Consider the following 25780-nt stretch of genomic DNA (forward strand, 5'->3'; position numbering starts at 1 on the left):
ATACTGGGTTTAACCCGATAACGACCACCGACGAGTATAGACGTCCAGGTTGGCGGCCGTTCCGGCACCTTGACGTCTATACTCGTCCATGCTTCTCGTGGGTACTGCCCAGACGAGATCGCGGCGGGGACTCGGCTGTAACACACAGCCGGGAATGAAGTAAACTTTGGTCCCGGCAGTTTAACCCTTACAGCCGCGATCGTAAGTGACCGCTCGCTGTAAGTGTTGTGACAGAGGGAGGGAGCTCCCTCTGTCATCCCTGCAGCACCCTGCAGCGCGATTGCGGGGTGCTGTGTGTAATCCCTGGCGGGCGGGGACCTGCGTTACAGCCGGGACAGAAGAAAACTTCGGTTCCGGCAGTTTAACCCTTACAGCCGCAGTCCGAAGCGACCGTGAGCTGTAAGGAGTTTTGACAGAGGGAGGCGGCTCCCTCTGTCTCTCTCCTGTTGCACCCCGCAACTATCGCGGGGTGCTGCTGCTTACCTGGGCAGCCGGGGGTCTTTACTAGGACCCCCAGGTCTGCCCCGGTTATTGCCTGTGAGGACGTGCCTGATATGCTGCCTGCTAGTGTAAAACTAGCCGGCAGCATATATCTGCAATGCTTTGGAATACTAAAGTATTCCAAAGCATTAAAAAAAGTGTAACAACAATAAGTATAAAAAAAAGTGTAAAAAAAAATACATTTATTAAATAAATATAATGAAAAATTTAAAAGTATGTGTAGGATGACACGGTGCACATCCGCAGCATATTCTGTGCCCGCCAACAGTCACAATAATGAGCTCCCTGCTGCGGCTGGGTAGCTTTGTGTGTCCACTAATAGCGTCGGATTTCCCGCCGGAAGTCATGAGCGGACACACTGAGCTACCCAGCCACAGCAGTGATCTCACCCTTGTGACTGCTGGGGGGCATCTGCGTTGTGAAATATGCTGCGGATGCGCTCTATGTGACCCTACACTGACCCCTCATACTGCGTTTCCGCAGTGTTAGAGGTATCCGTGAGCATCATGTCAAAAAGAGTGATGCTGACGTATACTGTAGCAGCTCCATTCATTTCTGAATGAGACGGTACAGTATACATTGGCATCCCTTTTTTGACATAACAAGTGACACCTATACTGCAGAAATGCAGTATGAATGGGAACTATTCATATAATGATGCCCTGAAAGCCAAAGGGGGCTCCTCTCTTTTTGGGTCCTACCACGCGGCCAAGGAACCAAATATGGCCTAAGCGGGGGTATTTCCAAACACGGGCCGAGCAGCTTAATAAAATATAGGGTGCATTTCTTGCAATATGCCCCACAAATGATGCATTTGTGAAAAATTTCAAATTTTTAACACTGACTTTGTAATAATTCCTGGCAAAAAACTATGGTGTTAAAATACTCACTGTACCCCCTAGCGAATACCTTGAGGGGTCTAGTTTTTAAAATGGGGTCATTTGGGGGGGGTGTTCCTATGTTCTACCACCTTCAAATTTCTGCAAACCTTGCATAGCGCAAAAAAAAAAAAAAAAAAGATGTACTTTTCAAATTTTCAAAATTTCAAGTTAAATTGTTAGGCTTCTAATTGATTTAAAATGTTAATTAAAACAAAAAAAAAATGCTGTCAAAATAAAGTAGACATCTGAAAGTATAAGTTTCATAAACTATTTGGTCAGGAAATATAAATATATGCAACCTATTAGTGTTAAAATGATTTTTTGCATTGTAAAAAAGAAAACTACAAATTATATTGGCTTATTTTAACTATGTACATGAAGGACAACTTGTGACAAATAAACTGCCGGGACAGAAGAAAACTTCGGTTCCGGCAGTTTAACCCTTACAGCCGCAGTCAGAAGCGACCGCGAGCTGTAAGGAGTTTTGACAGAGGGAGAGGGCTCCCTCTGTCTCTCTCCTGTTGCACCCCGCAACTATCGCGGGGTGCTGCTGCTTACCTGGGCAGCCGGGGGCCTTTACTAGGACCCCCAGGTCTGCCCCGGTTATTGCCTGTGAGGACGTGCCTGATATGCTGCCTGCTAGTGTAAAACTAGCCGGCAGCATATATCTGCAATGCTTTGGAATACTAAAGTATTCCAAAGCATTAAAAAAAAGTGTAACAACAATAAGTGTAAAAAAAAAATACATTTATAAAATAAATATAATGAAAAATTAAAATGTATGTGTAGGATGACACGGCGCATATCCGCAGCATATTATGTGCCCGCCCACAGTCACAATAATGAGCTCCCTGCTGCGGCTGGGTAGCTTTGTGTGTCCACTAATAGCGTCGGATTTCCCGCCGGAAGTCATGAGCGGACACACTGAGCTACCCAGCCACAGCAGTGATCTCACCCTTGTGACTGCTGGGGGGCATCTGCGTTGTGAAATATGCTGCAGATGCGCTCTATGTGACCCTACACTGACCCCTCATACTGCGTTTCCGCAGTGTTAGAGGTATCCGTCAGCATCATGTCAAAAAGAGTGATGCTGACATATACTGTAGCAGCTCCATTCATTTCTGAATGAGACGGTACAGTATACATTGGCATCCCTTTTTTGACATGACAACGGACACCTATACTGCAGAAATGCAGTATGAATGGGAACTATTCATATAATGATGCCCTGAAAGCCAAAGGGGGCTCCTCTCTTTTGGGGTCCTACCACGCAGCCAAGGAACCAAATATGGCCTAAGCGGGGGTATTTCCAAACACGGGCCGAGCAGCTTAATAAAATATAGGGTGCATTTCTTGCAATATGCCCCACAAATGATGCATTTGTGAAAAATTTCAAATTTTTAACACTGACATTGTAATAATTCCTGGAAAAAAACTATGGTGTTAAAATACTCACTGTACCCCCTAGCGAATACCTTGAGGGGTCTAGTTTTTAAAATGGGGTCATTTGGGGGGGGGGGGTGTTCCTATGTTCTACCACCTTCAAATTTCTGCAAACCTTGCATAGCGCAAAAAAAAAAAAAAAAAAAGATGTACTTTTCAAATTTTCTAAATTTCAAGTTAAATTGTTAGGCTTCTAATTGATTTAAAATGTTAATTAAAAACAAAAAAAATGCTGTCAAAATAAAGTAGACATCTGAAAGTATAAGTTTCATAAACTATTTGGTCAGGAAGTATAAATATATGCAACCTATTAGTGTTAAAATGATTTTTTGCATTGTAAAAAAGAAAACTACAAATTATATTGGCTTATTTTAACTATGTACATGAAGGACAACTTGTGACAAATAAACAATGTCAGAATTATCGTGTTTGGCAAAACGTTACCAGAGTTATTCTCTAGTAAAGACAGACATCCCCAATGTGAAAAAACAGGCCTGGCCTTTCAGGGGCGTACAGGTTTATTTGTATTGGTCCTTAAGGGGTTAAGAAACTTTTGTTAAATTTTGAAGACATTGATGAGCTAATTAAATCTGTTAGAGCCACCCTTAATCTTGAAGAGGTAAAACCATTCAGGATGAATTATTTGGGGGCCTAGGTGACCACAAATCTCCCTCCTTCCCTGTTCATCCGAATATTCATAAAATCATTAATGATGAATAAGCCAGGCCCGATAAGGGGTCCTTCATTCCTAAAGGCATTAAAAGACATTATCCCTTTGCCGAGTCTGATTCCTCTAACTGGGACACTATTCCTAAAGTTGATGCTCCTGTAGCCAAGGTGGGCAAAAATACTTTCGAAGATTCCTCCCAATTAAAGGATCCAATGGACTGAAAAACAGAGTCTCTTGAAAAAACTTGGGAGGCAGCGGCTACTTTGCTTAGGCCTAACATAGCTTCCACCTGTGTAGCCAGAACCTTGGGCGTTTGGAACGACCAACTTTAGCTACACTTACAGGGCAATACTCCTAAAGAGGATATCATCAAAAGTCTGCCTATTCTTAAAATGGCTACTAACTTTCTAGCTGATGCATCTGCAGAATCTGTCAAGTTATCTGCCCGCACTGCTGTTTGACCAATATTTCTTGAAGGGTGCTGTAAAGGAGGTAAGAGTAAGACAGGCCATTGGTCCTACGGCAAAGGATGTAGAGGAAGATGCTTCTTGTTTAACCCCAACCAGTCCAGCACTGGTGGAGGTAAACAATGATCCCATTCCGGTAGGGGCTAGACTGTCACCCTTCGCCCCCATATGGGAATCAATGATTCCCAACCCTTGGATAGTCAACATTATTCAAGAGGGTTACCATGTAGAGTTCTCCTCTACATTATTTCCATCTGCTTCTAGTCAAGAAGCCAAATGGAAAATTCAGGACTATCATCAATCTACAACCACTGAACAGACTAGTTACATACAGAAAGTTCAAGATGGAAACAGTGAGGTCAGCCATTCACTTTATGAAAAAAAAAAACAGGGCAGTCATCATGGCCACATTACATCTCAGGACGCTTACCTCCCTATTCACAAAGACTCCCAATCTTTTCTAAAAATTTGCCGTCCAGTGGGAGCAGAGTCCGCCACTTTCAATTCGTTTGTCTGCCCTTGGGGCTCTCCTCGGCCCCCCGTATTTTCACAAAAGTTATGGTGGAGGTTGTTGCTGATCTCAGGAAGGAGAAAATTCTTGTAATACCATATTTAGATGACATATTGATTGTGGCGGACTCTATTCCTTATCTAATTTAAAAAGAATGGCTCAGGTCCTTCAGGATCTCGGTTGGATCTTAAACCTAGACAAATCCGACTTATTACCAAGTTGCAGGAAGGTATTTTTAGGAATCCTCTTGGATTCAGTAGCGCAACAGTCCTTCCTTCCCAGGAAAAAGATCCAAAAACTACAGGCTCAGATTCATCAACTTCTTTCTCTCAGTTGTATGGGACAAAAAACAGAGTTCCTTAGACAAGAAATTTCTTCTTCCATCTCAGTTAACCCCTTAAGGACTGAGGGTTTTTCCATTTTTGCACTTTCATTTTTTCCTCTTTACCTTTTAAAAATCACAACCCTTTCAATTTTGCATCTAAAAATCCATATGATGGCTAATGTTTTTGCGCCACCAATTCTACTTTGTAATGAAATCAGTCATTTTACCCAAAAAAATACGACGAAACAAAAAAAAAATAAAAAAAATTGTGCAACAAAATTGAAGAAAAAAATGACATTTTGCAACTTTTGGGGGCTTCCGTTTCTACGCAGTACATTTTTTGGTAAAAATGACACCTTATCTTTATTCTGTAGGTCCATACAATTAAAATGATACCCTACTTATATAGTTACATAGTTAGTATGGTTGAAAAAAGACATACGTCCATCAAGTCCAACCAGGGAATTGAACGGAAGGGTGTAAGGGGATAAGGGGAAGGGATGTAGTTTTATAATTCTGCATAAGCATTAATGTTATTTTGTTCCAGGAATGTATCTAACCCTGTTTTAAAGCTGTTAATTGTTCCTGCTGTGACCAGTTCCTGAGGTAGACCGTTCCATAAATTCATAGTCCTCACAGTAAAGAAGGCGTGTCGCCCCTTTAGACTAAACCTTTTCTTCTCCAGACGGAGGGAGTGCCCCCTCGTCCTTTGGGGGGGTTTAACCTGGAACAGTTTTTCTCCATATTTTTTGCATGGGCCATTTATATACTTATATACGTTTATCATATCCCCCCTTAAACGTCTCTTCTCAAGACTAAACAATTGTAACTCCTTTAATCGCTCCTCATAGCTAAGATGTTCCATGCCCCATATTAGTTTAATCGGGCGTCTCTGCACCCTTTCCAACTCCGCAGTGTCCCTTTTATGAACAGGCGACCAAAACTGAACAGCATATTCCAGGTGAGGCCATACCAATGCTTTATAAAGGGGGAGTATTATGTCCCTGTCCCTTGAGTCCATGCTTCTTTTTATACATGACAATATCCTGCCGGCCTTGGAAGCAGCAGCCTGACATTGCATGCCATTCTGTAGTCTGTGATCCACAAGTACACCCAGATCCCTCTCCACCAGTGACTCTGCCAGTTTAATCCCCCCTAAAACATACGATGCATGCAGGTTATTAGTACCCAGATGCATAACTTTACATTTATCTACATTGAACCTCATTTGCCAAGTGGATGCCCAGACACTTAGTCTATCCAAGTCATCTTGTAACTTATGCACATCCTCTATAGACTGTACCGTGCTACAAAGCTTGGTGTCATCTGCAAAGATAGAAACAGAGCTGTTAATACCATCCTCTATATCATTGATAAATAAATTAAACAACAGCGGTCCCAGTACTGAACCTTGGGGTACACCACTAATTACCGGGGACCAATCAGAGTACGAATCATTGACCACCACTCTCTGGGTACGATCCATGAGCCAGTGTTCAATCCAGTTACAAACTAAAGTTTCCAAGCCCAAGGACCTTAACTTACCTGTCAGACGTCTGTGAGGGACAGTATCAAACGCTTTTGCAAAATCCAGAAACACTATATACACAGCCATTCCTCTGTCAAGGCTTCTACTCACCTCTTCATAAAAGCAAATTAGATTGGTTTGACAACTTCTATCCTTAGTAAACCCATGCTGGCTATCACTTATAATACTATTATCCCCTATGTATTCCTGTATGTAATCCCTTATAAGTCCTTCAAACAATTTACCCACAATGCACGTTAGACTTACCGGTCTATAATTGCCTGGCGAAGACCTAGAGCCCTTCTTGAAGATTGGTACCACATTAGCCTTGCGCCAGTCCCTTGGCACAATACCAGACACCAGAGATATGTTTATTTTTATTTACACTTTTGAAAAAAAATTTAAATGGGAAAAGGGGGGTGATTCAAACTTTTATTAGGGGAGAGGTTAAATTATCTTAACTTTTTTTTTTTTTTTTACTTTTTTGTTTTTGTTTTGCAGTGTTATAGCCCCATAGGGGACTATAACATGCAGTACATTGATTCAATATACTGATCAATGCCATTGCATTGCTCAAGCCTGGATTTCAGGTTTGGAGCAATCAATTGCCGATCGGACGCACAGGAGGCAAGTAAGGCACCCTCCTGATGCGTCCTAGCTGATCGGGACATTGCGTTTTCACTGCGATGGTCCCGATCAGCTAGCCCTCTCTGGCAAACAGGTCAGGAAACCTGAAAGAGTTATTAGCCATCTGGTTGGCTCTCCAGGACAGGGAAGTTTATTGCAAAGACAGACACGTTCTCATCTACTCAGACAGCACGACTGCATTGGCGTTGATTCGTCATGAGAGGCGGCCTCGCCACGCAGCCCTTCAGTCAGTCTCATGTCAAATTTTCAGTTGAAGAGCAGATTTTCTAAGCCGGCACTTCATAGATCCGGGGGAATGGACTCTAGCAGACTGGGCATTTTCGTCAATAGTCATCACCTGGGGCCTACCCCAGATAGATTTGTTCGCCTCCAAGAAAAATCGCTAAGTGAGAAGATTCTTCTCTCTGAATCCCAGAGTTTCTCCATCGGCAGTGGATGCTCTAGTTAAAGGAGAAGTCCCATGTAGAAAAAGTATTGTGTTTTAAATGCAGAAGCAAAAGTTATATCACTTTGTAAATCACTGACTTCACCCATCTTGTATGTAAAACCTGTTTTTCTAGCTTCTTTGTTCAGAGAGGAAGTTCAGCAGCTCCCTGTTCTGATGACTTGCGACCCCCCATTGAGCTGCATTATGCTGGGGGCCGTGATGTCACAATTTCCCATAGTTCTGCAGCTTAGCCAGCTCTGTGCACGGCAAGGGAACCTCCCATGTACAGCTTCAGCCAATCATAGAAGCCCCAGTTAGCTGAGCTCACGTGTCTTCATCTCCTCGGCAGGGAAGCATCTGACAGCCAGCTCAGTGTTTATAAGAGCAAGAACGATGTCCCAATGTCCCGAGAAGAAGCAGAGGGGGAGGGGGAGATCCCTGCTTTGCCCTGCACTGATCACAATCTGACAGCAGGTCAGTCTGAAAGAACTATGTCCTGAGAATAGAAGCAGGGGGAGGGGAAACACTGAGCCTGCTGTTAGGAAAGTGATCAGTGTCTAGGTCAGTGTATCCCAACCAGGGTGCCTTCAGCTGTTGCCAAACTAAAACTCCCAGGCATGCTGGGAGTTGTAGTTTCACAACAGCTGGAGGCACCCTGGTTAGGAAGCACTGGTCTAGGCTGGGCTACTTCTATGATGAACTGAAAGGCATTATGGGAGACAGGAAGTCAGGGACCTCCATGGACCAGGAAGTACTGATCTTTCAGAGGGGATGGCAGGAGAAGGGAGAGGGTGAGATACATGAGGAGCAGATTGTCAGAATGGTGAGCTCATGCACTTTCACATGATAGAAAAAAAAATTTGTGACTTGGTCCATGATACTTCTTCTTTAACCCCTTAAGGACCAGGCCATTTTATACCTTAAGGACCGGAGCGTTTTTTGCAATTCTGACCACTGTCACTTTAAACATTAATAACTCTGGAATGCTTTTAGTTATCATTCTGATTCCGAGATTGTTTTTTCGTGACATATTCTACTTTAACTTAGTGGTAAAATTTCATGGTAACTTGCATCCTTTCTTGGTGAAAAATCCCAAAATTTGATGAAAAAAATGAAAATTTTGCATTTTTCTAACTTTGAAGCTCTCTGCTTGTAAGGAAAATGGATATTCAAAATATAATTTTTTTGGGTTCACATATACAATATGTCTACTTTATGTTTGCATCATAAAATTTATGAGTTTTTACTTTTGGAAGACACCAGAGGGCTTCAAAGTTCAGTAGCAATTTTGAAATTTTTCACAAAATTTTCAAACTCACTATTTTTCAGGGACCAGTTCAGTTTTGAAGTGGATTTGAAGGGTCTTCATATTAGAAATACCCCATAAAAGACCCCATTATAAAAACTACACCCCCTAAAGTATTCAATAAAACATTCAGTAAGTGTATTAACCCTTTAGGTGTTTCACAGGAATAGCAGCAAAGTGAAGGAGAAAATTCAAAATCTTCATTTTTTACACTCGCATGTTCTTGTAGACCCAATTTTTGAATTTTTGTAAGGGGTAAAAAGGAGAAAATTTTTACTTGTATTTGAAACCCAATTTCTCTCGAGTAAGCACATACCTCATATGTCTATGTTATTTGTTCAGCGGGCGCAGTAGAGGGCTCAGAAGGGAAGGAGCGACAAATGGTTTTTGGGGGGCATGCCGCATTTAGGAAGCCCCTATGGTGCCAGGACAGCAAAAAAAAAACACATGGCATACCATTTTGGAAACTAGACCCCTCAGGGAACGTAACAAGGGGTAAAGTGAACCTTAATATCCTACAGGTGATTCACGACTTTTGCATATGTAAAAAAAATATATTTTTTTTTTACCTAAAATGCTTGGTTTCCCAAAAATTTTACATTTTTAAAAAGGGTAATAGCAGAAAATACCCCCCAAAATTTGAAGCCCAATTTCTCCCGATACAGAAAACACCTCGCATGGGGGTGAAAAGTGCTCTGCTGGTGCACTACAGGTCTCAGAAGAGAAGGAGTCACATTTGGCTTTTTGAAAGCAAATTTTGCTCTGGGGGCATGCCGCATTTAGGAAGCCCCTATGGTGCCAGAACAGCAAAAAAAAACACATGGCATACCATTTTGGAAACTAGACCCCTCGGGGAACGTAACAAGGGGTAACGTGAACCTTAATGCCCTACAGGTGTTTCGCGACTTTTGCATATGTAAGAAAAAATAATTTTTTTTTACCTAAAATACTTGTTTTCCCAAAATGTTTACATTTTTAAAAAGGGTAATAGCGGAAAATACCCCCCAAAATTTGAAGCCCAATTTCTCCCGATTCAGAAAACACCCCATATGGGGGTGAAAAGTGATCTGCTGGTGCACTACAGGTCTCAGAAGAGAAGGAGTCACATTTGGCTTTTTGAAAGCAAATTTTGCTCTGGGGGCATGCCGCATTTAGGAAGCCCCCATGGTGCCAGGACAGCAAAAAAAGCCCACATGGCATACCATTTTGGAAACTAGACCCCTCGGGGAACGTAACAAGGGGTAATGTGAACCTTAATACCCTACAGGTGTTTCACGACTTTTGCATATGTAAAAAAATATATATTTTTTTTACCTAAAATGCTTGGCTTCCCAAAATTTTTACAATTTTAAAAAGGGTTATAGCAGAAAATACCCCCCAAAATTTGAAGCCCAATTTCTCCCGATTCAGAAAACACCCCATATGGGTGTGAAAAGTGCTCTGCTGGCGCACTACAGGTCTCAGAAGAGAAGGAGTCACATTTGGCTTTTTGAAAGCGAATTTTGCTCTGGGGGCATGCCGCATTTAGGAAGCCCCTATGGTGCCAGGACAGCAAAAAAAAAACACATGGCATACCATTTTGGAAACTAGACCCCTCGGGGAACGTAACAAGGGGTAATTTGAACCTTAATACCCTACAGGTGTTTCACGACTTTTGCATATGTAAAAAAATATATATTTTTTTTACCTAAAATGCTTGTTTTCCCAAAAATTTTACATTTTTTTAAAAGGGTAATAGCAGAAAATACCCCCCAAAATTTGAAGCCCAATTTCTCCCGAGTACGGCGATACCCCATATGTGGCCCTAAACTGTTGCCTTGAAATACGACAGCGCTCCAAAGTGAGAGCGCCATACGCATTTGAGGCCTAAATTAGGGATTGCATAGGGGTGGACATAGGGGAATTCTACGCCAGTGATTCCCAAACAGGGTGCCTCCAGCTGTTGTAAAACTCCCAGCATGCCTGGACAGTCAGTGGCTATCTGGCAATACTGGGAGTAGTTGTTTTGCAACAGCTGGAGGCTCCGTTTTGGAAACAGTGGCGTACCAGACGTTTTTCATTTTTATTGGGGAGGGGGGCTGTGTAGGGGTATGTGTATATGTAGTGTTTTTTACTTTTTATTTTATTTTGTGTTAGTGTAGTGTAGTGTTTTTAGGGTACAGTCGCACGGGCGGGGGGTTCACAGTAGTTTTTCGCTGGCAGTTTGAGCTACGGCAGAAAATTTGACGCAGCTCAAACTTGCAGCCGGATACTTACTGTAATCCTCCGCCCATGTGAGTGTACCCTGTACGTTCACATTGGGGGGGGGAACATCCAGCTGTTGCAAAACTACAACTCCCAGCATGTACGGTCTATCAGTGCATGCTGGGAGTTGTAGTTTTGCAACCGCTGGAGGCTCCGTTTTGGAAACAGTGGCGTACCAGACATTTTTCATTTTTATTGGGGAGGGGGGCTGTGTAGGGGTATGTGTATATGTAGTGTTTTTTACTTTTTATTTTATTTTGTGTTAGTGTAGTGTAGTGTTTTTAGGGTACAGTCGCACGGGCGGGGGTTCACAGTCGTTTCTCGCTGGCAGTTTGAGCTGCGGCAGAAATTTTGCCGCACCTCAAACTTGCAGCCGGATACTTACTGTAATCCTCCGCCCATGTGAGTGTACCCTGTACGTTCACATTGGGGGGGGGGACATCCAGCTGTTGCAAAACTACAACTCCCAGCATGTACGGTCTATCAGTGGATGCTGGGAGTTGTAGTTTTGCAACAGCTGGAGACACACAGGTTGTGAAACACCGAGTTTGGTAACAAACTCAGTGTTTTGCAACCAGTGTGCCTTCAGCTGTTGCAAAAGCTACAACCCCCAGCATGTACGGACAGCGGAAGGGCATGCTGGGTGTTGTAGTTATGCAACAGCTGGAGGCATACTACTTTGGCTGGGGATGCTGGGGATTGTAGTTATGCAACAGCTGGAGACACACTGGTTTGCTACTTAACTCAGTGTGCCTTCAGCTGTTGCAAAACTACAACTCTCAGCAGTCACCGACAGCCAACGGGCATGCTGGGAGTTGTAGTTATGCAACCACCAGATGCACCACTACAACTCCCAGCATGCACTTTAGCTGATTGTGCAAGCTGGGAGTTGTAGTTACACAACAGCTGAAGGTACACTTTTCCATAGAAAGAATGTGCCTCCAGCTGTTGCAAAACTACAAGTCCCAGCATGCCCATAAGGGCATGCTGGGAGTTGTGGTGGTCTGCCTCCTGCTGTTGCATAACTACAGCTCCCAGCATGCCCTTTTTGCATGCTGGGAGCTGTTGCTAAGCAACAGCAGGAGGCTGTCACTCACCTCCAGCGATCCTCGCCGCACAGGTCAGTCCCTCGTCGTCTCCGCCGCCGCCGCTTCTCCTGGGGCCCCGATCCCAACAGGGGCGCCGGGGATCGGGGTCCCCAGCACCCGGGGTGCACGTCCCGCACCCGCTCACGTCCTCCGGAAGAGGGGCGGAGCGGGTTGCGGGAGTGACACCCGCAGCAGGCGCCCTGATTGGTCGGCCGGTAATCCGGCCGACGAATCAGGGCGATCGTGAGGTGGCACCAGTGCCACCTCACCCCTGCTGGCTCTGGCTGATCGGGGCCGTCTCTGACGGCCCCGATCAGCCAATAATTCCGGGTCACCGGGTCACTGGAGACCCGATTGACCCGGAATCCGCCGCAGATCGCTGGACTGAATTGTCCAGCGATCTGCGGCCATCGCCGACATGGGGGGTCATAATGACCCCCCTGGGCGATATGCCCCGATGCCTGCTGAACGATTTCAGCAGGCATCGGGGACCGGCTCCGCTCCAGATGGTTGCGGGGGGCCGGTAAAACACATGACGTTCTCATACGTCATGTGTCCTTAAGGACTCGGAAATGGAGACGTATGAGAACGTCATGTGTCCTTAAGGGGTTAAAGACTGGTTTTTCAGCCTGGGGTATGCCTTCCCCCCCAATAGTCCTAATCCCCAGAGTACTACACAAGCCTATGATCCACTCTTCTACATTAATCCTGATCACCCCCTTTTGGCCCAAAAGGAGTTGGTTTCCTCTTCTAAAATCTGAGTCTGGAAGTTCCAACACGGTTTCCCCCCCCCCCCCCCCCTCGTCCAGATCTACTTACCTATTACCCAGGGTCCAATCCAGCACAGTCAGGTTCATACCCTCAGTTTAGCAGCCTGGAAACTGAGAAGCTCCTGCTAGAAAGGAAGGGTTTCTCTGAAAAAAAAATAATTAACTCCCTACTAGCCAGTCACAGATCTTCCACCTGTAAGATCTATTCTAAGGTTTGGGAAAAAAATACATTTCTTGGTGTGGGTCTTCTTTTTCACTCGAATCCCCTAACATTCCTGAGATACTTAATTTTCTACAGGATGGCCATGATTTAGGTCTCTCTCCGAGTACTTTAAAGGTTCAGGTTTCAGCCCTCAGTACTCTTTTCCAGATGAAATTAGGAGATGACTGTTGGGTTTCTAGGTTTTTTAAAGCCTCTGAAAAACTTAGGCCTAGGATTACTAACCTTAATGTAGTCCTTGTAGCCTCCCTTTGAGCCATTAGAGTCCATCTCTATTAAATTCCTTACCTTAAAAACTTTTTGGTAGCAATAACATCTGCACGTAGAGTCAGTGAAATTCAGGCCCTCTCTACCTTACAGCCTTTCTTTACAGTCAGGGATGATAAAATGATCCTCCAATTAGACCCTAACTTTTTGGCTAAAGTTTCTTCATCATTTCATAGGTCCCAGGATATTGTTATTCTTTCCTTTTGCTCGGCGCCTAAAAATGATCAGGAAAGATCATTCAACTGTTTAGATGTAAGGAGAGCCACTTTACAGTATGTTGAATCCTCTCGTCCCTGGAGGAAAGAAAGAAACCTTTTCCTCCAATATGCAGGTCCCAACAAGGGGAAAAAGGCTTCCAAAAGTTCAATTGCAAGATGGATCCGCATGGCCATCTCAGATGCCTATTCGGCAAGAGGAAAAGATCCCCCTCTTGAATTAAAGGCTCATTCTACCCGTGCAGTTTCTTCCTCATGGGTAGAGAGAGCATCTGCGTCTGTGGAGCAGATTTGTCGTGGAGCCACAAAATTTACATACATTTTCCAAGCATTATAGATTAGATGTTCTTTCTAAACAGGACATGGCTTTCGGACACAAGGTCTTGAGTGCTGTGGTCCCTTCCTAAAATATTATTCTTTGGTATTTTTCTCAGGGTGCTGTCATGGAGACAACTTGGGAAATGGTGAATTATACTCACGGATAATTGTATTTCCTGGAAGTCTCCATCACAACACCCATAATACCCACCCTTTGATTTTTCTTTCTTTCTGGTTTGGTCCTTTTGGTGATCACTTTTTCCTTTCTACTCAGTGTTCTTTATAAAACACTGGGAATGGAGGGGAAAGGGTGGGGTTTTAAACGCTCAGTGTTTTTCCTGTGGTGCTGTCATTGAGACTTCCAAGAAATACAATTATCTGTGAGTATAATTCACCATTTCTTCCTTTAACAAATAATTGCACTGACTGTTGTAAACTTCTCACCATGTTGCTTGGCGATGGTCTTGTCACCCATTCCAGCCTTGTGTAGGTCTATAGTCTTGTCCCGACATCCCCTGGACAGCTCTTTGGTCTTGGCCATGGTGGAGAGATTGGAATCTGATTGCTTCTGTGGAACGATGTCTTTACTACAGGTAACAAGCTGAAATTAGAAGCACTCAGTTTAACCCCTTAAGGACACAGCCCATTTGGCCTAGAAGACACTATTATTCATTTTTGTTTTCATTTTTTCCCTTTTCCTTCATAAGAGGCATAACACTTATTTTTCCATCCACAGACCAATATGAGAGCTTGCACGTTGTAATAACACCTTTAATTTTACCAAAAAATGTACAGCCCAACAAAAAGAAACACTTCGTGGTAGAAAATGGAAAGGAAACTGCAATTTTGTAACTTTTGCATTTTACAGTATAACTGTATACAGTATAACTGTATGTTCTCTTTACTCTGTGGGTCAATACGATTAAAATGATACCCATGATTGTACACTTTTCTATTATTGTACTGCTTTTAAAAAAGTCACATTCTTAGTTTTCTATTTTCGGGCTGTATGATGGCTCATTTTTTCATGCCCTGCTCTGTTGTTTTTATCATTTACAACTTTTGCTTATATATGACTTTTTGATGTGATGTATATTTGAATAGTTTAGACATTTCTGCACATGGCAATAACACATTTTTGTTTCTTGTTTAATAATTTTTTCTTTTAATTAGTAAAATGGGAAAAGAGGATGATTTACATTTTTGCTGGGGGGAGGGACTTATTCACATTTATTAAATCTTAAATTTTTTTTTTTTTACATTTTTTAAAAGGTAGCTGTCACAATTACATGGTGGTGGAATATGTGCAAACTGGACAGCACTCTCGTAGCCTGAGACTTGGCCTGACATGATGCCATTATGAGACAAAATTCCGGAAGTCCCTTAGACTTTTGCATGGAACCGTCATTTTGACTTGTAATTGTGTCATGTCGGGTCATGAGAATGGTGGCCCATTTACACAAATCCCGTATTTCTAACAGGTACCTTTTTAAAGTGTGCCTGTAAGGACCCCCCCCCCCCCCCCCCAATAAAAAAAAAAAGGTTATACATTGCTCAAAAAAATAAAGGGAACGCTAAGATAACACATCCTAGATCTGAATGAATGAACTAAACATATGGAATACTTTTGTCTTTACATAGTTGAATGTGATGACAACAAAATCACACAAAAATTATCAATGGAAATCAAATTTATCAACCCATGGAGGTCTGGATATGGAGTCACTCAAAATCAAAGTGGAAAACCACACTACAGGCTGATCCAACTTTTATGTAATGTCCTTAAGACAAGTTAAAATGGGGCTCGGTAGTGTGTGTGGCCTCCATGTGCCTTACCACGCCTGGGCATGCTCCTGATGAGGTGGCGGATGGTCTCCTGAGGGATGTACTCCTAAACTTGGACTAAAGCATCCGCCAACTCCTGGACAGTCTGTGGTGCAACGTGGTGTTGGTGGATAGAGTGAGACATGATGTGCTCAATCGGATTCAGGTCTGAGAAACGGGCGGGCCAGTCCATAGCATCAATACCTTCCTTTTGCAGGAAATGCTGACACACTCCAGCCATATGAGGTCTAGCATTGTCTTGCATTAGGAGGAACCCAGGGCCAACTGCACCAGCATATGGTCTCACAAGGGGTCTGAGGATCTCATCTCGGTACCTAATGGCAGTCAGGCTACCTCTGAAAGCTGTGCGGCCCTCCAAAGAAATGCCACCCTACACCATTACTGACCCACCACCAAACAGGTCATGCTTGAGGATGTTGCAGGCAGCAGAACATTCTCCACAGCGTCTCCAGAACCTGTCATGTCTGTCACATGTGCTCAATGTGATCCTGCTTTCATCTGTGAAGAGTACAGGGCGCCAGTGGTGAATTTGCCAATCTTTGTGTTCTCTGGCAAATGCCAAACATCCTGCACGGTTTTGGGCTGTAAGCACAACCCCCACCTGTGGACGTCGGGCCTTCATACCACCCTCATGGAGTTGGTTTCTGACCGTTTGAGTGGACACATGCACATTTGTGGCCTGTTGGAGGTCATTTTGCAGGGCTCTGCCAGTGCTCCTCCTTGCACAAAAGCGGAGGTAGTGGTTCAGCTGCTGGGTTGCTGCCCTCTTTCAGCCTCCTCCACGTCTCCTGATGTACTGGCCTGTCTCCTGGTAGCGCCTCCATGCTCTGGACACTACGCTGACAGACACAGCAAACCTTCTTGCCACAGCTCGCATTGATGTGCCATCCTGGATGAACTGCACTACCTGAGCCACTTGTGTGGGTTGTAGACTCCGGCTAGAATGAAAGCACCGCCAGCATTCAAAAGTAACCAAAACATGAGCCAGGAAGCATAGGAACTGAGAAGGTGTCTATGGTCACCACCTGCAGAACCACTCCTTTATTGGGGTGTCTTGCTAATTGCCTAGAATTTCCACCAGTTGTCTGTTCCATTTGCAGAACAGCATGTGAAATTGATTGTCAATCATTGTAGCTTCCTGAGTGGACAGTGTGATTTCACAGACGTGTGATTGACCTGGAGTTACATTGTGTTGTTTAAGTGTTTCCTTTATTTTTTTGAGCAGTGTACACTGCTCAGTACCTCATCCTAATCATGTACATCTAATTTGCATGTGTCTACGACCTATATTTCTCTCAGAATTACCTTTAATTTACTTGCCATCATTTGTTCAGTGAGGTTTCTGTTCATGCAGAGGCATGGGTGTGCTCCTCTCTTCTCCTTACTGTGATGAATCCTCCCCCTCTGTGTTCTGACTCCTCCCCTCTCTGTTCTGACTCCCAGAGGAAATTCTGAAAACATGAACTGTTGGTGGTGGGGGGAGGTACTTGAGGACTGCGCTTGAGAAACAATGCTCTAGAGCAGGGGTACTTAACTATTTTTAGTGAGGGTCCGCTTATCCAGGTCTGCCATCCGGTGAAGGTCCGAGGAAAGCTCTGAGGCCTGGTTCACACTTAGTGGCAGCAGTGCCATAAAAGAAATAGGCAAAACGACTGGAGTCTGGAGGATGTAAGCCTAAAGTTTCCTATATTTTCTGAATAGTGCCCGAGACTGTACTGTACTGTACTCCTGAATAAAATACTGCTGATTGTGTATCCCTGAATATAATACTGTCACATGCTGTACCCCTGAATATAATACTGCCACATGCCGTATCCCTGAATATCATACTGCCACATGCTGTGCTCCTGATTATATTACTGCTGCATGCTGTGCTCTTAATTATATAACTGCTGCATGCTGTGCCCCCTGAATATATTACTGCCACACACTATACCCCCTGAATATAATACTGCCACATACTATAACCCTAAATATACTATTGCAGCATGCTATGCCCCTGGTATATTACTGCCGCACACTATGCCCCTGGATATATTACTGCCACACGCTATGCCCCTGGATATATTACTGCCACACGCTATGCCTCTGAATATATTACTACCACATGCTATGCCCCTTAATATATTACTGCTACACGGTGTGCCCCGGTATAGTACTGCCACTTGGTATGCCCCTGATATATTACTGCCACATGCTATATTCCTGGTATATTACTGCCACATGCAATGTCCTTGGTATATTACTGCCACACATTTTGCCCCCACAGTAAATGATGCCACTGTGCCCCCAGAATACATGCCACAGTGGCCCCAGAATACATAATGTCATTGTGGTACCACATAAACTGCTTCTGCAAACTACAACTCCCATCATGCACAGACAGATGGTCATGATGGGAGTTGTAGTTCTGTAACAACTGGAGAGTCACAGGTGGGGAAATAGGTAAGTAGAAGAAATCCTGCCACACACAATCTTGATGCAAATCACCTGCAGTGTTTATTCACAAGCGTACATAGTGATACAGCAGCTCACAAGACGCCTTTCGGCCACGAGGTGGCCAAAACGCATCCTGTGAGCTGCTCTTTCACGATGTACGCTTGTGAATAGACACTTCAGGGGATTTGCATCAAGATTGTGTGTGCCAGGATTTCTTCTACTTACCTATTGCCTACCTGTCCACGAGCACCACGCCAAGGTGACGAGTGCTGATTCCCACTACTTCTACATACAGGTGGGGGAATGACTGTTCACCTGGAAAAATAGGCTCCCCGTCCCAGGTCTCGCGCTGCTCTGGCCTCTTCTAGTTAAACCTGGCCAGAGCAGATGATGCAGGCTGCGCTAATTGCGCCACCTGCATCACAGGGGAAGCGCCGGGCAGGGAGCACAGCATTCCCTTGCTTTGGGCTGTGGCTGTTCATTTGTATCGGTGTCTTAAAGACACCTATACACAGGGCCAGACTGGGACCAAAAATAGGCCTGGGCATATTAGACTATGCAGACCATTTTTTGGGTGGGGGTCTCAACAGTGGGACCCTGCCAAAATAAAATGGGCTGTATAGTCTAAAATCTCATTGGTCCAAGTAGCCCTCCAGTTGTTGTAAAGCTGCAACTTCCAAAATGCCTGGAGAGCCACAGATTGGGGTACAGTTTTACCCATCAACACTGCAGAACCTAAAAGTTACTACAGCTCTGATGGGACAGTCAGGAGAATACACAATGAAATCAGTGACCTGAGTGACGTCTTCTGTTTTCTTTCCTTTTCTTTTCTTCTTCATCTGGTCCAAACGTTAGGTCTTCTTCCAGTTCCATCTTCTCTGCAGAGGCTGACGCCCGGACATCATTGGTTCCTCACTTTGTCAGCAGATCTTCCTTCTCTATATAAAGACAATCATTATAATACTGTCAAATACTGTACCCCCTGAATATAATACTACCATACACTGTGCCCCCTGAACACAACCCTGCCAGACACAGTTTTGTCTGTATGGCAGAACCCCACCTTTGTATTGTCCTCCCCTAGACCCCAAGGGCTCGTCCAAACTGCGAATATTCATCAGGGGGAATGTCCTCTTGCAGCAGGCGCCACCGAATAGGACCATGCGGACGTGCGCCACCTATTAGACACCTCTGGTTGGGTTCACACTGCAGAATTTCTGGGTGGAATTTCCGCAGGAGATCCCGTGGGCGGCACTAGGACCAAGCGGACTGCTGCCCCCATAGACGGAAATGCATTTCTGGGTGGATCTTTTGGGAGACCTGCTTAGAAATGCATTGCCATCTATGGGGACGGCAGTGCAGTCCACGTGGTCCTAGTGCCACCAGCTCGATCTCAGGCAGTGTGAACTCAACCTTAGAATTCCCATGTTTATTCTTTAGACATCCATTCCACCAGCAGAATTCCGCTGCTGGGATTCTGCAATATGCACAGAGCAGCAGAATCCCATTTAAAATAATGGGACTCTGCTTCAAGTGAAATTCTGCAGCGTAATTTTACAGATGGAATCTCTGCAGTGTGGACAAGCACTAAGTCCCCCTCCCCCCCAGATCTCTTAGTCCTGCTTCCATAGTCCTCCTCCAGATACCTAAGTCCTCCTTTAGACCCTTTCTCGGGGAGGGGGGGGGGGCGGAGTATGAAATCGGCAGGGGATTGAATAATTATTTTCTTTACTGTATGTGCTACAGCAACGTGTATGACATTGGATCAAATGAGCTAGCCATCCCTCCCCACACACATCAGTGATATTTGGACACCCATGACTATCACCTGTTCACCAGCTGTTCTTCCCTGGCCCACTTTTGGCAGGTATTAAAAGGGGTACTCCAGTGGAAAACAATTTTTTTAAAATCCACTGTTGCCAAAAAGTTAAACAGATTTGTAAATTACTTCTGTTTAAAAATCTTAATCCTTCCAGTAGTTATCAGCCGGTGTATTCTCCACAGGAAGTTCTTTTCTTTTTGAATTTATTTTCTGTCTGACCACTGTGCTCTCTGCTTACACCTCTGTCCATGTCAGGAACTGTCCCGAGCACGAGCAAATCCCCATAGCAAACCTCTCCTGCTTTGGACAGTTCCTGACAAGGACAGAGGTGTCAGCAGAGAGCACTGTGGTCAGACAAAATAAATTTAAAAAGAAAAGAACTTCCTCTGTATTATACAGCAGCTGCTAAGTACTGAAAGGGTTAAGAATTTTTTTATAGAATCTGTTTAACTTTCTGGCACCAGTTGATTTAACCCCTTAAGGACCAAGGACGTACCGGTACGTCATTGGTCCTTCTCTTCTGATATAACGCGGGGTTACACAGTAACCCCGCGTCATATCATGGCGGGCCCGGCGTCATAGTGAAGCCGGGACCCGCCTCTAATAGCGCGCAGCGCCGATCGCGGCGCCGCGCGCTATTAACCCTTTAGCCGCGCGCTCAAAGCTGAGCCGCGCGGCTAAAAGTGAAAGTGAAAGTTCCCGGCTAGCTCAGTCGGGCTGTTCGGGATAGCCGCGGCTAATCGCGGCATCCCGAACAGCTGACAGGACAGCGGGAGGGCCCCTTCCTGCCTCCTCGCTGTCCGATCGCCGAATGACTGCTCAGTGCCTGAGATCCAGGCATGAGCAGTCATGCGGCAGAATCGTTGATCACTGGTTTCTTATGAGAAACCAGTGATCAACATAGAAGATCAGTGTGTGCAGTGTTATAGGTCCCTATGGGACCTATAACACTGCAAAAAAAAAGTGAATAAAGATCATTTAACTCCTCCCCTATTAAAAGTTTGAATCACCCCCCTTTTCCAATAAAAAAAAAAACACAGTGTAAATAAAAATAAAAATAAACATATGTGGTATCACCGCGTGCGGAAATGTCCGAATTATAAAAATATATCATTAATTAAACCGCTCGGTCAATGGCGTGCGCGCAAAAAAATTCCAAAGTCCAAAATAGTGCATTTTTGGTCACTTTTTATATCATTTAAAAATGAATAAAAAGTGATCAATAAGTCCTATCAATGCAAAAATGGTACCGTTAAAAACTTCAGATCACGGCGCAAAAAATGAGCCCTCATACCGCCCCATACACGGAAAAATAAAAAAGTTATAGGGGTCAGAAGATGACAATTTTAAACGTATTAATTTTCCTGCATGTAGTTATGATTTTTTCCAAAAGTCCGACAAAATCAAACCTACATAAGTAGGGTATCATTTTAATCGTATGGACCTACAGAATACATATCAGGTGTCATTTTTACCGAAAAATGTACTACGTAGAAACGGAAGCCCCCAAAAGTTACAAAACAGCGTTTTTTTTTTCAATTTTGTCGCACAATGATTTTTTTTCACGCTTCACCATAGATTTTTGGGCAAAATGACTGACGTCATTACAAAGTAGAATTGGTGGCGCAAAAAATAAGCCATCATATGGATTTTTAGGTGTAAATTTGAAAGAGTTATGATTTTTTAAAGGCAAGGAGCAAAAAACGAAAATGCAAAAACGGAAAAACCTCCGGTCCTTAAGGGGTTAAAAAAAATAATTCCACTGGAGTACCCATTTAACCACTGCATACTGGGAACAATGCAGCTGTCACGCCCCCTCCCAAAGGCTTGCATTGAGGGGGCGGAGTGTGACGTCACACGGGGGCGAACATGCTCCAGGGACTGATTGTAACAGGGTGCTGCGTGCAAGATCATGGGGGTACCTAGCGGCAGGACCCCTGCGATCAGACATCTTATCCCCTATCCTTTGGATAGGGGATAAGATGTCTTAGCGCCGGAGTACCCCTTTAATGGCCGTTAGTGTAACGGAGCCCAACGGGAGACATAACAAGCACAGAGGATCCCATTCACTTGAATGGGATTCTCTAATGGCCGTTATTCTGCCAGAAAATAGTGGGAGAAAAAGACGGCGCAAGCAAAATTCTCTAATGGCCGTCACACTGCCGGGCACTAATGACAGTGTGAAAGGAGCCTTAATGTAGATTATAAACATGGTAACTAGTGACTTTTCTCATCTGATGTCAGTGTAACCTTCTGCATAGCTCCAAGCTCTTACCCTGTCCCAAAGCTACTACGTACGTCACCTGTACTACAAGGCAGGAAGCTAATGGGCTGACACATGTTTATCTGTTAATACGTAGTGTTACAGTGACACCACCAGGAGGCGAATGGAACTGCCGCACGCTGAAGCAGAAATCGTGTATCTAGATGTCTACAAAATAAAGAATTGTAAAAAAAAGACTTGTTTTAATAAAATCTCTGAATTCAGTCATTGAGCACCATTCTTGGCAACTGCATCTGTGGAAGGTAGATATTTGTTACTTCAAATGAGCACTGTCAGATTTAAAAACTCTTTAGATGTTTAACATCTTGGCAAAACATAAACCTAAATGTAATTATGGCTATTTTACTGGTCCTATTAGCTACACTAGGTGCAAACTATCCAGTCTAATTAAAAAAAATCTTAGAAAGAAGGGATAGTATCTAAAACTTAGCTTTTAATAGTACAGCTAAAATTGTTCACCAAATACGTGAGCCCCTTCACCATAAAAATAGTTCTATACAATGAGCAGCAGTATTATTATCCGTCACCGGACAACTGCTGTGCCTGACAAATAAGTACCTTAGTGGCGGCTGCACAGATCAGGATTTACCACACGAGATCTGTATGAACGTTAGAAAATTAGAGAATTTCAATATCAACATCGCCTTCAACGCGTTTCTGTCAGCCTTTAAGCGCCGACGTCATCAGGGTGGCGAATGTGTATGGTACTGCTATATTTAGCAGCATATTTAGCTATATAATATGCAAGTAGTATACAGTGATCCCTCAACTTACAATGGCCTCAACATACAATAGTTTCAACATACAATGGTCTATTCTGGACCATTGTAAGTTGAAACCAGACTCAACATACAATGTACGGACAGTCCAGATCTGTGAAACGTGTCAATGGCTGAAAGAGCCGACCAATCAGAATGAGCATTCACTGGTAAAACCCTTGTATTACTGAAGTGCATGCACTGACCGGTGTCTGGTAGCGCCCCCTACAGTACAGGGAGGTATTACATGTTCTGTACTACTCTTTACCTGTGCCAGGGTTAGTTGCTCCTTGGGACACCAGGTGAGGACGGCTCCATTTTAAATTTTTAGGACACTGCGTGCACTGTACAGGACCCTGAAGAAGCTCCTGTCCTCTACCTAGACCAGCATTTCCCAAGCAGGGTGCCTCCAGCTGTTGCAAAACTACAACTCCCAGCATGCCCGGACAGCCTTTGGCTGTCCGGGCATGCTGGGAGTTGTAGTTTTGCAACAGCTGGAGGCACCCTGGTTGGGAAACGCTGACATAGACAGTGATTTACAGCTCCCAGCAGATCTTTCTTACTTTTATATGTAAGGATTTGCTTTATCTATATTAGTTATCTACTTATTTTTCTTTAATCCTCACTTTTTCCTATTTTTGGATGACATTTTGGTGGCTTCAGAACCAATTACCAGGTTTCCATAGAGTTATGGTCTCAACATACAATGGTTTCAACATACAATGGTCGTCCCAGAACCAATTAATATTGTAACTTGAGGGACCACTGTACTTATTTGTCAGGCACAGCAGTTGTCCGATGACGGATAATAATACTGCTGCTCATTGTATAGTACTATTTTTATGGTGAAGGGGCTCACGTATTTGGTGAACAATTTTAGCTGTACTATTAAAAGCTAAGTTTTAGGCACTAAAGATATTTTTCAAAACATTAACCTAAGCATAATATGTATGATACTGCCTGCAGCCTAGTATGTGTGATACTGAGAGCTCTCGGCTGTGTATCTAATTACGTGTGATACTGCCAGCAGACTATTATGTGAGATATTGCCCAGAGCCTTGTATCTAAGCTGATTCTGTATGATACTGCCCAAATCAGTGTATCTAATCTGATTCTGTGTGATACCTGCTAGAGCCATGTATCTAAGCTAATTCAGTGTGATACTACCCAGAGGTGTGTATGTAAGCCCATTCATTGTGATATTGCCCAGATCACAGTATCTAAGCCGATTCAGTGTTATACTGCCTAGAGCATTATATCTAAGCCCATTTAGTGTGATACTGCTCAGAGCCGTGTATCGCACTTATTGGGATTAGTTCCTCAGCTCTGGGCAGTATCACACTGAATCAGCTTAGATACAAAATATCTTTTAATTAATTTATATAAAATATGTTTGTGCATAACAGTTGTTCAATAACATATTTGATGTAAATAGAATAAAAGTAGTTTTTTTTTATGGTTGGGGGTTGCAATAGGGTATCAGTATCCTATTTCTGGGATCTTTTTGTCTGTGTAAGTTGTATCTAAGACCATTCAGTGGGATACTAAGGTGATTTAGTGTAATACTGCCCAGAGCCGTGTATTTGCTTTTATAAATATATTGATAGATTAGAATAGATTATTGAGTTACATGAACATTGCTTCTCATGAATATATAGATCGGTTTCCGATTAAAAAGTACTTATCATGGCACAGAAAATAGGCTCTCATACATCCCTGTATTGTTAAAAAAAAAAAAAAGTTAGAATTTTTTTTTTTTTTCTAAAGTAGTACAATCATAGAAAAACAATGTAAATGGAGTATCTTGTTAATTGTACTGACCTACAGAATAGTCATTTTTGCCATAAAGTGCACTGAGTAAAAACAAACATTAATTACACATATATGGTATGGCTGCCCATATGACACGTTAAGATCTCATTTTAAGTGCTTGCTAAATGCCTTAAAAATAGAATTGCATTACCCCCCCCCCCTGTCCTCAAAGGGTTTATGCAAAATATAATCTGTACTGTAAAAAGCAAGCTCACATGTGGCATGCACAGCTGGAGACACACCATAGGGTCCATTGTCGGTCACTTTTCTCCCTCCCACACATCAGCCATCCCACCCAATGAAACACACCTGTGATTTCTTCAGTGCAATAGACCATTGTTTTCTAACCAAGGTGCCTCCAGCTGTTGCAAAAAACAGAAGGATCTTCCTCCCACCCAGTGGTTGCTCCACCCATTGAAGCAGGCAGGCTCCTTCTGATCATCTGACTAGTGATATAATGTCTCAAGCCGCAGTACAACCTGGGAAAACCTGAAACAACACTCGTTTTTTATGCTGTTAAAAATAAACCTTGGGGCAAAAATCACAGAAGAATTGTGTGACCACCATGAAACATAGGTACAGACACTATAATATGAACTACACTAACAGCCCCTGAAGCATAGTCAAATAAAAAAAAAAAAAAAGAATTCCCCTTTAAGGTGAATGGTGAACTTGGAGAAATCTGTATCTGTATTGATGAGCAGTCTGCATTATGGTGGGGGATTGTTTTGAAGTGGAGGTGGATGCCTGTAGTAGGGGTGGTTAGAGAGTTCTTTATTCAGGGTGAGAGCAGGAAGATGTAGAGAGAAGCAACCGACCCCCTCTCTTCTCTTCCTCCCCCTCCTGCTGTGTATATAGAGATCTGTATACAGCTGGCCCCCTGCCTCCTGCTATGTGTGTATTATATATATATATATATATATATATATATATATATATATATATATAGCTGTATACAGCTGGTCCCCTGCCTTCTGCTATGTGTGTATTA

At 43.5% G+C, this 25780-nt stretch overlaps 1 protein-coding gene across 2 annotated transcripts in view; it reads left to right on the top strand.

Annotated features, from left to right (window-relative positions):
* The first annotated feature begins 7516 nt into the window (after positions 1-7516).
* The window catches only part of LOC130293658 (T-cell surface glycoprotein CD3 gamma chain-like), a 33333-nt gene continuing 15069 nt past the window's right edge, over positions 7517-25780 (top strand). Inside the window, exon 1 of one of the 2 annotated variants that reach the window (XM_056542628.1) lies at positions 7517-7875. The gene's annotated coding sequence lies outside the window, so the exon portion shown is untranslated. The remainder of the gene's footprint in view (positions 7876-25780) is intronic. The other variant, XM_056542627.1, reaches the window with a different exon arrangement.

The sequence above is a fragment of the Hyla sarda genome, chromosome 10 (genome assembly GCF_029499605.1).
Source record: "Hyla sarda isolate aHylSar1 chromosome 10, aHylSar1.hap1, whole genome shotgun sequence".
Lineage (NCBI taxonomy): Eukaryota > Metazoa > Chordata > Amphibia > Anura > Hylidae > Hyla > Hyla sarda.